This window comes from Leuresthes tenuis, unplaced genomic scaffold (assembly GCF_036924035.1).
Source record: "Leuresthes tenuis unplaced genomic scaffold, fLeuTen1.0.hap1 SCAF_6, whole genome shotgun sequence".
In the NCBI taxonomy this organism is placed as follows: Eukaryota; Metazoa; Chordata; class Actinopteri; order Atheriniformes; family Atherinopsidae; genus Leuresthes; species Leuresthes tenuis.
In genome coordinates this window covers 29,281,653-29,295,509 of record NW_027325360.1, presented here as the reverse complement: position 1 = coordinate 29,295,509, position 13,857 = coordinate 29,281,653, and the positions used below count along the sequence as shown (strand labels likewise).

The window sequence follows — 13,857 nt, the reverse complement described above, 5'->3', positions numbered from 1 at the left end:
TCATGTGCGGTTTGATTTTCGAAAAGTTTCTTTCATGTTTTCTAGCAATTATTGATGGACATGTAGACCTTCTTGCAGCTGAACACCTCCGCTCCCGCTTTTGATCATACATTGTCAGGCATTCGCACCTTGTCTTACCCACTTTTTACAAACTTTAGTCGAACAGTCACACCTACTTTCAGCCGAACACAACCTCTCTCGATTTTGATGGTGTATGGACCGGCATTCTTACCTTTTCTAACACATTTTTCAGCAATTATGGTCGGAGATTCACACCTACTCACAGCCGAACAACTCCGCTCCCGCATTTGATGGTGTATAGTCGGGCATTCTCACCCTTTCTCATCAGCTTTTTGAAAATTATGATCTGACATTCACACCTACTTGCAGTCGAACAGCTCTGCTCCCGCTTTTGATTATGTTTGGTTGGATATTCGAACCTTTTCTTAACTGCTTTTTACAAACTTTGGTTGGACGTTCACACCTTCTTGTTGCCGAACACATGCACTCCTGCTTTTGATGATGTATGGTTGGGCATTCGCACCTTTTTTTTACCCGCCTTTTACTATGGTCGGCCATTCACAGCTTCCTCTCCACCATACTTGTATGGTGGGATATTCACACCCACTTGCATCCGAAGACCTCCGCCCCCACTTTTGTTGATATTTAGTCGGTCATTCGCACCTTACCCGCTTTTGGCAAACTATGGCCTTCTTGCAGCCAAACACCTCTGGTCTCGCTTTTGATGATGTAAGGTTGGGCATTCAGACCTTGCTTCACCTGCTTTTCACCAAATATAGTCAGACATTCACACCCACTTGCATCCGAAGACCTCCGCCCCAAATTTTGTTGATATTTAGTCGGACATTCGCACCTTACCCGCTTTTGGCAAACTATGGCCTTCTTGCAGCCAAACACCTCTGATTTCGCTTTTGATGATGTAAGGTTTGGCATTCAGACCTTGCTTCACCTGCTTTTCACCAAATATAGTCGGACATTCACACCTTCTTGCAGCCGAACACTTCCGCTCCACCTTTTAGTGTTCTATCACACCTTTTTTTCACCGCATTTTATACATTATGGTTGGAAATTTTCAACCACTCTCATCCGAAGACGTCTCCTCCCGCTTTTGTTAATATATTTGAACTTTAGTCGGACATTCAAACCTTCTTGCAGCTGAACCACCTCCGCTCCCTGTTTTGATCATATATGGTCTGGCAATACTACCTTTTCTTACCCGTTTGTGAGTAATTATGGCTGGACATTCACACCTACTTGCAGCCGAAAACAACCTCTCTCGCTTTTGATGATGTATGGACCGGCATTCTTACCTTTTCTAACACATTTTTCAGCAATTATGGTCGGAGATTCACACCTACTCACAGCCGAACAACTCCGCTCCCGCATTTGATGGTGTATAGTCGGGCATTCTCACCCTTTCTCATCAGCTTTTTGCAAATTATGATCTGACATTCACACCTACTTGCAGTCGAACAGCTCTGATCCCGCTTTTGATTATGTATGGTTGGATATTCGAACCTTTTCTTAACTGCTTTTTACAAACTTTGGTTGGACGTTCACACCTTCTTGTAGCCAAACACATGCACTCCTGCTTTTGATGATGTATGGTTGGGCATTCGCACCTTTTTTTTACCCATTTCTCAGGTATTATGGGTGGACATTCACACCTTCTTGCAGCTGAACACCTCCTCTCCCACTTATGATCATGTGTGGTTTGATTTTCGAAAATTTTCTTTCATGTTTTCTAGCAATTATTGATGGACATTTAGACCTTCTTGCAGCTGAACACCACCTCTCCCGATTTTGATTATGTATGGACCGGCATTTTTACCTTTTCTAACACATTTTTCAGCAATTATGGTTGGAGATTCACACCTACTCACAGCCGAACAACTCCGCTACCGCATTTGATGGTGTATAGTCGGGCATTCTCACCCTTTCTCATCAGCTTTTTGCAAATTATGATCTGACATTCACACCTACTTGCAGTCGAACAGCTCTGCTCCCGCTTTTGATTATGTATGGTTGGATATTCTAACCTTTTCTTAACTGCTTTTTACAAACTTTGGTTGGACGTTCACACCTTCTTGTAGCCGAACACATGCACTCCTGCTTTTGATGATGTATGGTTGGGCATTCGCACCTTTTTTTTTACCCATTTTTCAGGTATTATGGGTGGACATTCACACCTTCTTGCAGCTGAACACCTCCTCTCCCACTTATGATCATGTGTGGTTTGATTTTCGAAAATTTTCTTTCATGTTTTCTAGCAATTATTGATGGACATTTAGACCTTCTTGCAGCTGAACACCACCTCTCCCGATTTTGATTATGTATGGACCGGCATTTTTACCTTTTCTAACACATTTTTCAGCAATTATGGTTGGACATTCACACCTACTCACAGCCGAACATCTCCGCTACCGCATTTGATGGTGTATAGTCGGGCATTCTCACCCTTTCTCATCAGCTTTTTGCAAATTATGATCTGACATTCACACCTACTTCCAGTCGAACAGCTCTGCTCCCGCTTTTGATTATGTTTGGTTAGATATTCGAACCTTTTCTTAACTGCTTTTTACAAACTTTGGTCGGACGTTCACAATATCTTGCAGCCGAACACCTCCGCTTCCGCTTTTGATGGTGTATATTCGGGCATACGAACCTTTTCTTACCCGCTTTTTACAAACCAAGGTCGGACTTTCACACCTTCTCTTAGCTGAACAACTCCGCTCCCTCTTTTGATTGTGTACAGTTGGGTAATTTAACCTTTTCTTACCCGCTTTTTACCATCTATGGTCGGACATTCACACCGTCTTACAGTGGAACACCTCCGCTCCCTCTTTTGATGATGTATGGTTAGGCATTCGCACCTTTTCTTACCCATTTTTCAGTAATTATGGGTAGACATTCACACCTTCTTGCAGCTGAACACCTCCTCTCCTGCTTATGATCATGTGCAGTTTGATATTCGAAAATTTTCTTTCATGTTTTCTAGCAATTATTGATGGACATTCAGACCGTCTTGCAGCTGAACACCTCCGCTCCCACTTTTGATGGTGTATAGTCGGGCTTTCGAGGCTTTTCTTCCCCGGTTTTTACAAATTATGGTTGGACATTCAGACCTTCTTGCAGCCGAAAACCTCCACTCCCTCTTTTGATCATACATTGTCGGGCATTCGCACCTTTTCTTACCCGCTTTTTACAAACCATGGTGGGACTTTCACACCTTTTAGTAGCCGAACAACTCCGCTCCCGCTATTGATTGTGTACAGTCGGGTATTTTAACCTTTTCTTACCCGCTTTTTACCAACTATGGTTGGACATTCACACCTTCTTACAGCAGAACACCTCCGCTCCCTGTTTTGATTATGTATGGTTTGACATTCGCACCTTCTCTCACCCGCCTTTTACTATGGTCGGCCATTCACAGCTTCCTCTCCACCATACTTGTATGGTGGGATATTCACACCCACTTGCATCCGAAGACCTCCGCCCCCACTTTTGTTGATATTTAGTCGGTCATTCGCACCTTACCCGCTTTTGGTGAACTATGGCCTTCTTGCAGCCAAACACCTCTGATCTCGCTTTTGATGATGTAAGGTTGGGCATTCAGACCTTGCTTCACCTGCTTTTCACCAAATATAGTCGGACATTCACACCTTCTTGCAGCCGAACACTTCCGCTTTTAGTGTTCTATGAGGCATTCACATATTTTTTTTCACCGTATTTTATAGATTATGGTTGGAAATTCTCACCCACTCTCATCCGAAGACCTCTCCTCCCGCTTTTGTTAATATATAGTCGGGCATTCGAACCTTTTCTTACCCGCTTTTTACAAATTATGGTCGAACATTCACACCTACTTGCAGCTGAATACTTCCGCTCCACCTTTTAGGTATGTATGGTTGGCATTTGCACCTCTTTTTATACTGATTGCTGAAGATTAAGTTGTTCTTTCTCAAACTACAAATTTTTTTTAATTGTTGAAACTTGATTTGAAGTGGATAAATAAGGAGGACAAACAGTTTTAAGTCAGGCTGATAGAAGGAATTAATTTTATAGCAAAATCTGTATTTCGTCATATTTCGAGAGATGCTTATTGCTGAAGAAGTTCTTTCTCATTCTACAAAGTACAACGTTGTTTATCGTTGAAACTTGATTAGACATGAATAAATATGAAGGACAAAGCAGTCTTAACTTGCTTTGAGTTAATGAATTCGTTTTATAGGAGAATCCGAATTCGTGCATAACTCGTAAAATAGAGCTTATTTTCGGATTCCTGAAGAATGAGTCTGGTTCTTTCTCATAATACAAAGTTTGTTGTTTATTGTTGAAACTTCATCAGAAGTGAAGAAATAAATGAATGCCTATCAACAAATGTGGGATCTAAACTCTAGTGCTTCCTCTAAAATAATTTCCTTTCTCAATTTAGAAATGTGTGTGTGTAAGTCACAACACCCGTGACACCAAAACGGCTTTCTTTTCTCTACACTCTGCACTATGAGCACACACACCAAATCAGAAAGGCTTTTTTCTCTCTTTTCTACATTATGGACTGTGGGGACACAAAACCGCTCTCTCTTTTTTTTTTTTTATCGTGTGCCAGGGCGTTGTCTCACGTATTAGATTATGCTTAAGATACGAATGGGTTTATCAGTCACATCAGAATCCATACATACTGATCCTCCCGTAATAAAATGGTCGGATCTTATCAAACACACTTTGTTTCTTGTGACAATCAAGTCAGCGAAACAGCGTATACACGTCAAGACACTGAATCAAGTTTGCCACAAGAACTCATAAGTTTGGCAGTATTGCTCTGCTGTCAGCAATCATACACCCATTTTATTTTCGTGAGACATGTGCAAGCACCTGTTCATCTACTGTTCTATCACTATGAATTAGTGATCTATTATCAATAAGGATACTTCTACAACTACTATCAAAGTATGTCCGGACTTCTTATGTTGTCAGTTGCTATATATGAATAAGTGGGTAGCTACTGACAAGCATTAAGCATGTCACACAGCCCAAACATATAACATTTCAGGACACACCACACAGTTAACAACCACAGAGAAGCGTGTCAAAGCCCAAACATGTAACATTCAAAAGGACACTTACACAACACATTCAAATCAAACAGTCAGACAACATACAAGAACATATACCCCAGCCGGCATTGCTCCCTGCCTATTTTCGTACAGCACACTATGTGTGCGCACACCTTTATTCACAAACTCTTCAACTTATACTCTTTTACCGAAGCTGCTACAACTCGATTGGCCGAATACCCTTTGATCCTATTTCGGTGAATTTGACATCTGCCTTACATATAACAGATTAGCGGTTTAGCAGTTTTAATTTAGTTTGAGTGAAGGAATTAATTTTATAGCAAAATCCGAAATCGTGGAGAACTCATGAAAGTAAGCTTATTCTCGGATTCCTGAAACTTTAGATTTGCTCTTTCTTTTACTGCAAAGTACAACGTTGTTTTTTTTGTTTAAATCTTTCTAGACATGGTAAATATTAAGGACAAAGCAGTTTTCACATAGTTTGAGTGAAGGAATTCATTTTATAGATAAAATCCCAAGAGTCTGCTGAGAAAAGAGAGTGAAGGCGAAGTAGACTTTAACACGGCTATGGGAGCGAGCCGAGTGTGGGCTAACCGGGAGAATTGCTTGAAAGAAACGCGACACCGAATGAGCGATCAGAACAAAGCCTCAATACGGGATTCTCGTGGTGTTTTTGTTGCTGCCTTGTCTTTTGCACAGAGTAAAAGACAAGGCAAACATCGAATAGGGCCCGATTGTTCCTAGTTGGTCAGCCGAGGAGCAAGGGGGGGGGGAGCAAGCGTCTCAACCAAGCAAAGCTCACCATGGGGAAGGTGGCTATGCCAACTAGCCTGATGCCCTGCTCCCGCAGTGACGGATAATCGTACTCTGGTTTCTCTTCATAACGTACAAGTCTTTCGCCTTTTACTAAAGATTTCTGTGGAGAGCAGCACTAATGAGTTGTTTCTATTTTTGGCAGGCTTTACCTTTGCGGGTGAAGCCCTTTCTGTCTGTGCAAAAGAAATCTTCTTACTGTGCAGAGTGACTTCTCTGAGTAGAGTCGCCTTACTTGTTGCGACTGTGCCGATGTTCGAAGCTGGAGTGCAAAGTTGTTGCTTGAATGGTGCTTGCTGGAGCGTGCAGGAGTGCAAAGTTATACCATTTAAAAGGGCTGAAGAGTGCTCAGTGCAGCGGGTGGGCGACACTCTGGCCACCTTGAAAACCGAGGTTACATCCACTACCAGGGGCAGCCCAAGTTCTGCCGCAAGTGTGGTGAGCATGGGCACCTGGTTGAGGCTTGTACCAAGGTGTTATGTGGGAAGAGCAGAGAAATTGGGCAAACTTTTGGAGAGTGTCCAAATGGCAGGAAATGTAATCTCTGTGGAGAATTAAATCACCTCTTCAGAGATTGCCCTAAATCTTTTGCCAACAAATTAAAGACGGTAAAGCCACAGTCAAGCCAACAAAGAGAAGGACCAAAGGTGGCAGTTGGTGAACAAAGTGAAGAGGTTGACCCAATAAATTCAAACTTCCCGCCAAAAGCTTGGATTGGAAGTGAGGAGCAAAAAGGGGAGGGGCCTGTAGAGGCCTCACCACTCAGTGTTGAAGTCTGTGAGAATTCACAGGCAGAGGGTGGAGCTACGCTAAATGAGGAGGAAGAGCAGACAGGTGAGTCTAGTGAAGATACTCACCTCCCCGAAGGTCAACAGAAGGTCATTTTTTTGATAGGCATTCATTTATTTCTTCACTTCTGATGAAGTTTCAACAATAAACAACAAACTTTGTATTATGAGAAAGAACCAGAATCATTCTTCAGGAATCCGAAAATAAGCTCTATTTTATGAGTTATGCACGAATTCGGATTCTCCTATAAAACGAATTCCTTAACTCAAACCAAGTTAAGACTGCTTTGTCCTTCATATTTATTCATGTCTAATCAAGTTTCAACGATAAACAACGTTGTACTTTGTAGAATGAGAAAGAACTTCTTCAGCAATAAGCATCTCTCGACATATGACGAAATACAGATTTTGCTATAAAATTAATTTCTTCTATCAGCGTGACTTAAAACTGTTTGTCCTCCTTATTTATCCACTTCAAATCAAGTTTCAACAATTAAAAAAAATTGTAGTTTGAGAAAGAACAACTTAATCTTCAGCAATCAGTATAAAAAGAGGTGCAAAAGCCAACCATACATACCTAAAAGGTGGAGCGGAAGTATTCAGCTGCAAGTAGGTGTGAATGTTCGACCATAATTTGTAAAAAGCGGGTAAGAAAAGGTTCGAATGCCCGACTATATATTAACAAAAGCGGGAGGAGAGGTCTTCGGATGAGAGTGGGTGAGAATTTCCAACCATAATCTATAAAATACGGTGAAAAAAAATATGTGAATGCCTCATAGAACACTAAAAGCGGAAGTGTTCGGCTGCAAGAAGGTGTGAATGTCCGACTATATTTGGTGAAAAGCAGGTGAAGCAAGGTCTGAATGCCCAACCTTACATCATCAAAAGCGAGATCAGAGGTGTTTGGCTGCAAGAAGGCCATAGTTTTCCAAAAGCGGGTAAGGTGCGAATGTCCGACTAAATATCAACAAAATTTGGGGCGGAGGTCTTCGGATGCAAGTGGGTGTGAATATTCCACCATACAAGTATGGTGGAGAGGAAGCTGTGAATAGCCGACCATAGTTTGGAAAAAGCGGGTAAGAAAAGGTTTGAATGCCCGAACATACACCATCAAAAGAGGGAGCGGAGGTGTTCCGCTGTACGAAGGTGTGAATGTCCGACCATAGTTGGTAAAAAGCGGGTAAGAAAAGGTTAAAATACCCGACTGTACACAATCAATAGCGGGAGCGGATGTGTTCGGCTACAAGAAGATGTGAAAGTCCGACCATGGTTTGTAAAAAGCGGGTAAGAAAAGGTGCGAATGTCCGACAATGTATGATCAAAAGAGAGAGCGGAGGTTTTCGGATACAAGAAGGTTTGAATGTCCCACCATAGTTTGTAAAAAGCGGGTAAGAAAAGGTTCGAATGCCCGACTATACACCATCAAAAGCGGGAGCAGAGGTGTTCCGCTGTAAGACGGTGTGAATGTCCGACCATAGTTGGTAAAAAGCGGGTAAGAAAAGGTTAAAATACCCGACTGTACACAATCAATAGCGGGAGCGGAGTTGTTCCGCTACAAGAAGGTATGAAAGTCCGACCATGGTTTGTAAAAACCGGGAAGAAAAGGCTCGAAAGCCCGACTATACACCATCAAAAAGAAGGTTTGAATGTCCATCAATAATTGCTTTAAAACAAGAAAGTAAATTTTCGAATATCAAACCGCACATGATCATAAGCGGGAGAGGAGGTGTTCGGCTGCAAGAAGGTGTGAATGTCCACCCATAATTCATGAAAAATGGGTAAAAAAAAAGGTGCGAATGCCTAACAATACATTATCAAAAGCAGGTGTGAATGTCAGATCATAATTTGTAAAAAGCTGATGAGAAAGGGTGAGAATGCCCGACTATACACCATCAAATGCGGGAGCGGAGTTGTTCGGCTCTGAGTAGGTGTGAATGTCCGACCATAATTGCTGAAGAATGTGTTAGAAAAGGTAAGAATGCTGGACCATACATCATCAAAAGCGGGACAGGTGGTGTTCGGCTGCAAGTAGGTGTGACTGTTCGACTAAAGTTTGTAAAAAGTGGGTAAGACAAGGTGCGAATGCCTGACAATGTATGATCAAAAGCGGGAGCGGAAGTGTTCAGCTGCAAGAAGGTCTACATGTCCATCAATAATTGCTAGAAAACATGAAAGAAACTTTTCGAAAATCAAACCGCACATGATCATAAGTGGGATAGGAGGTGTTCAGCTGCAAGGTGTGAATGTCCACCCATAATTCCTGAAAAATGGGCAAAAAAAAGGTGTGAATGCCCAACCATACATCATCAAAAGCAGGAGTGGAAGTGTTCGGCTACAAGAAGGTGTGAACGTCCAACCAAAATATGTAAAAAGAAGTTGAGAAAAGGTTCGAATATCCAACCAAACATAATCAAAAGCGGGAGCAGAGCTGTTCGACTGCAAGTAGGTGTGAATGTCAGATCATAATTTGCAAAAAGCTGATGAGAAAGGGTGAGAATGCCCGACTATACATCATCAAATGCGGGAGCGGAGTTGTTCGGCTGTGAGTAGGTGTGAATCTCCGACCATAATTGCTGAAAAATGTGTTAGAAAAGGTAAAAATGCCAGTCCATACATCATCAAAAGTGAGAGAGGTTGTGTTCGACTGCAAGTAGGTGTGAATGTCCAGCCATAATTACTCACAAACGGGTAAGAAAAGGTAGTAGCCAGACCATATATGATCAAAACAGGGAGCGGAGGTGGTTCAGCTGCAAGAAGGTTTGAATGTCAAACTAAAGTTCAAATATATTAACAAAAGCGGGAGGAGAGGTCTTCGGATGAGAGTGGTTGAAAATTTCCAACCACAATGTATAAAATGCGGTGAAAAAAAAGGTGTGATAGAACACTAAAAGGTGGAGCGGAAGTGTTCGGCTGCAAGAAGGTGTGAATGTCCGACTATATTTGGTGAAAAGCAGGAGAAGCAAGGTCTGAATGCCCAACCTTACATCATCAAAAGCAAGATCAGAGTTGTTTGGCTGCAAGAAGGCCATAGTTTGCCAAAAGCGGGTAAGGTGCGAATGTCCGACTAAATATCAACAAAATTTGGGGTGGTCTTCGGATGCAAGTGGGTGTGAATATCCCACCATTCAAGTATGGTGGAGAGGAAGCTGTGAATAGCCGACCATAGTTTGGAAAAAGCGGGTAAGAAAAGGTTTGAATGCCCGAACATACACCATCAAAAGAGGGAGCGGAGGTGTTCCGCTTTACGAAGGTGTGAATGTCCAACCATACTTGGTAAAAAGCGGGTAAGAAAAGGTTAATATACCCGACTGTACACAATCAATAGCGGGAGCGGATGTGTTCGGCTACAAGAAGATGTGAAAGTCCGACCATGGTTTGTAAAAAGCGGGTAAGAAAAGGTGCGAATGTCCGACAATGTATGATCAAAAGAGAGAGCGGAGGTTTTCGGATACACAAAAGTTTGAATGTCCTACCATAGTTTGTAAATAGCGGGTAGGAAAAGGTTCGAATGCCCGACTATACACCATAAAAACCGCTGTAAGACGGTGTGAATGTCCGACCATAGTTGGTAAAAAGCGGGTAAGAAAAGGTTAAAATACCCGACTGTACAAAATCAATAGCGGGAGCGGAGTTGTTCGGCTACAAGAAGATGTGAAAGTCCCACCATGGTTTTTAAAAAGCAGTTAAGAAAAGGTTCGAATATCCAACCAAACATAATCAAAAGCGGGAGCAGAGCTGTTCGACTGCAAGTAGGTGTGAATGTCCAGCCATAATTACTCACAAACGGGGGAAGAAAAGGTAGTATTGCCAGACCATACATCATCAAAACAGGGAGCGGAGGTTCAGCTGCAAGGTGTGAATGTCTGACTATAGTTTGTAAAAAGCGGGTAAGACAAGGTGCGAATGCCCGACAATGTATGATAAAAAGAGAGAGCGGAGGTGTTCGGCTGCAAGGTCTGAATGTCCAACCATAATTTCTAAAAACCGGGTAAGAAAAGGCTCGAAATCCCGACTATACATCATCAAAACAGGGAGCGGAGGTTCAGCTGCAAGGTGTGAATGTCTGACTATAGTTTGTAAAAAGCGGGTAAGACAAGGTGCGAATGCCCGACAATGTATGATCAAAAGAGAGAGTGGAGGTGTTCGGCTGCAAGGTCTGAATGTCCAACCATAATTTCTAAAAACCGGGTAAGAAAAGGCTCGAAATCCCGACTATACATCATCAAAAGCGGGAGTGGAGGTGTTCAGCTGCAAGAAGGTGTGAATGTTCGACTAAAGTTTGTAAAAAGCTGGTAAGACAAGAAGCGATGTCCCGACATTGTATGATCAAAAGCGGGAGCGGAGGTGTCCAGCTGTGAGTAGGTGTGAATGTCCGACCATAATTGCTGAAAAATGTGTTAGAAAAGGTAAGAATACTGGACCATACATCATCAAAAGCGGGAGAGGTGGTGTTCGGCTGCAAGAAGGTGTGAAAGTCCGACAATGGTTTGTAAAAGCGGGTAATAAAAGGTTCGATTGCCCGAATATACATCATCAAAAGCGGAAGCGGAGGTGTTCGGATGCAAGAAGGTGTGAACGTCCGACCAAAGTTTGTAAAAAGCAGTTAAAAGCGAGAAAAAGCTTTTCGTGAGTTCTGCATGATTTGGGATTTTGCTTATAAAACGCATTACTTCACTCAAACTATGTTAAAACTGATTTGTCCTTCATATTTACCATGTCTAGAAAGATTTCAACAAAAAAACAACGTTGTACTTTGCTTAAAAGAAAGAGCAAATCTAAAGTTTCAGGAATCCGAGTATAAGCCTGTTTTCATGAGTTCTGCACGATTTCGGATTTTGCTATAAAATGAATTGCTTTGCTCAATCCAAGTTAAAACTGCTTTGTCCTTCCATATTCATCAATGTCTAGATCGACTTCAACAAAGAAAAACATTGGACTTTGCAGTAGAAGAAGTTGAAATCCATCTACACATTGATAAATATGAAGGACAAAGCAGTTCCCACTTGCCCATAAGAAAATAAGCTTATTCTCGGATTCCTGATCCTTCAGTTTTGCTCTTTCTTCTACTGCAAAATACCATGTTGTTCTTTGTTGAAGTCGATCTAGACATTGATAAATATGAAGGAAAAAGCAGTTTTAACTTGGTTTGAGTGAATGAATTAATTTTATACATAAAATCCGAAATCGTGCAGAACTTATGAAAATAAGCTTATTCTCGGATTCCTAAAACTTTTGATTGGCTCTTTCTTTTACTGCAAAGTACAACGTTGTTTTTTTGTTTAAATCTATCGAGACATTGATAAATATGAAGGTAAAAGCCGTTTTAACATAGTTTTTAGTGAAGGAATTGATTTTATAGATAAAATCCCAAATCATGCAGAACTCCTCAAAAGGGGCGTATGGCTTAATCACAAGTGTGGCTCTTTCTCATTCAGGGTAGTATGAGGAAGTTTATGCTTGAAATATATGTAGAAATGGGTACATATGAAGGACAAAGCAGTGTTAACTTAGTTTGAGTGAAGGAATTAATTTTATACATAAAATCCCAAATCATGCAGAACGTATGAAAAGAAGCTTATTCTCGGATTCCTGATCCTTCAGTTCTGCTCTTTCTTCTACTGCAAAATACAATGTTGTTCTTTGTTGAAGTCGATCTAGATATTGATAAATATGAAGGAAAAAGCAGTTTTAACTTGGTTTGAGTGAATGAATTAATTTTATACATAAAATCCGAAATCGTGCAGAACTCATGAAAATAAGCTTATTCTCGGATTCCTAAAACTTTTGATTTGCTCTTTCTTTTATTGCAAAGTACAACGTTGTTTTTTTGTTTAAATCTATCGAGACATTGATAAATATGAAGGTAAAAGCCGTTTTAACATAGTTTGAGTGAAGGAATTAATTTTATAGATAAAATCCCAAACCATGCAGAACTCCTCAAAAGGGGCGCATGGCTTAATCACAAGTGTGGCTCTTTCTCATTCAGGGTAGTATGAGGAAGTTTATGCTTGAAATATATGTAGAAATGGGTACATATGAAGGACAAAGCAGTGTTAACTTAGTTTGCGTGAAGGAATTAATTTTATACATAAAATCCGAAATCGTGCAGAACTCATGAAAATAAGCTTATTCTCGGATTCCTAAAACTTTTGATTTGCACTTTCTTTTACTGCAAAGTACAACGTTGTTTTTTGTTGAAATCTATCTAGACATTGATAAATACCAGCCGAAACTCTGCTGCCGCTTTTGATAATTTATGGTTGGGCATTCTTACCCTTTCTTACCCGCTTTTTACAAATTATGATCTTACATTCACACCTACTTGCAGTCGAACACCTTCTCATCCACTTATGATCATGTGCGGTTGGGCTTTCGCACCTTTTCTTACCCATTTTTCAGTAATTATGGGTGGACATTCAGACCTTCTTGCAGCCGAAAACCTCCGCTCCTCTTTTGATCATACATTGTCGGGCATTCACACCTTGTCTTACCCGCTTTTTACAAACTTTAGTCGGACATTCAAACCTTCTTGCAGCTGAACCACCTCCGCTCCCTGTTTTGATCATATATGGTCTGGCAATAGTACCTTTTCTTACCCGTTTGTGAGTAATTATGGCTGGACATTCACACCTTCTTGCAGCCGAACACAACCTCTCCCGCTTTTGATGATATATGGTCCGGCATTCTTACCTTTTCTAACACATTTTTCAGCAATTATGGTCGGACATTCACACCTACTCACAGACGAACACCTCCGCTCCCACATTTGATAGTGTATAGTCGGGTTTTCTCACCCTTTCTCATCAGCTTTTTGCAAATTATGATCTGATATTCACACCTACTTGCAGTCGAACAGCTCTGCTCCCGCTTTTGATTATGTTTGGTTGGATATTCGAACATTTTCTTAATGCTTTTTACAAACTTTGGTCGGACGTTCACACCGTCTTGCAGCCGAACACCTCCGCTTCCGCTTTTGATGGTGTATAGTCGGGCATTCGAGCCTTTTCTTACCCACCTATTACTTACTATGGTGGGACATTCAAACCTTCTTGTAGCCGAACACACCCGCTCCTGCTTTTGATGATGTATGATTTGGCATTCGCACCTTTTCTTACCCATTTTTCAGTAATTATTGGTCGGACATTCAGACCTTCTTG

General features: G+C 41.3%; 1 non-coding gene across 1 annotated transcript; it reads left to right on the top strand.

The window, feature by feature from the left end:
* Positions 1–5,961: 5,961 nt before the first annotated feature.
* LOC140310612 (U5 spliceosomal RNA) lies at positions 5,962–6,075 on the top strand. Its single transcript, XR_011916666.1, has one exon. It is a non-coding gene; the product is annotated as a U5 spliceosomal RNA (small nuclear RNA).
* Positions 6,076–13,857: the final 7,782 nt, after the last annotated feature.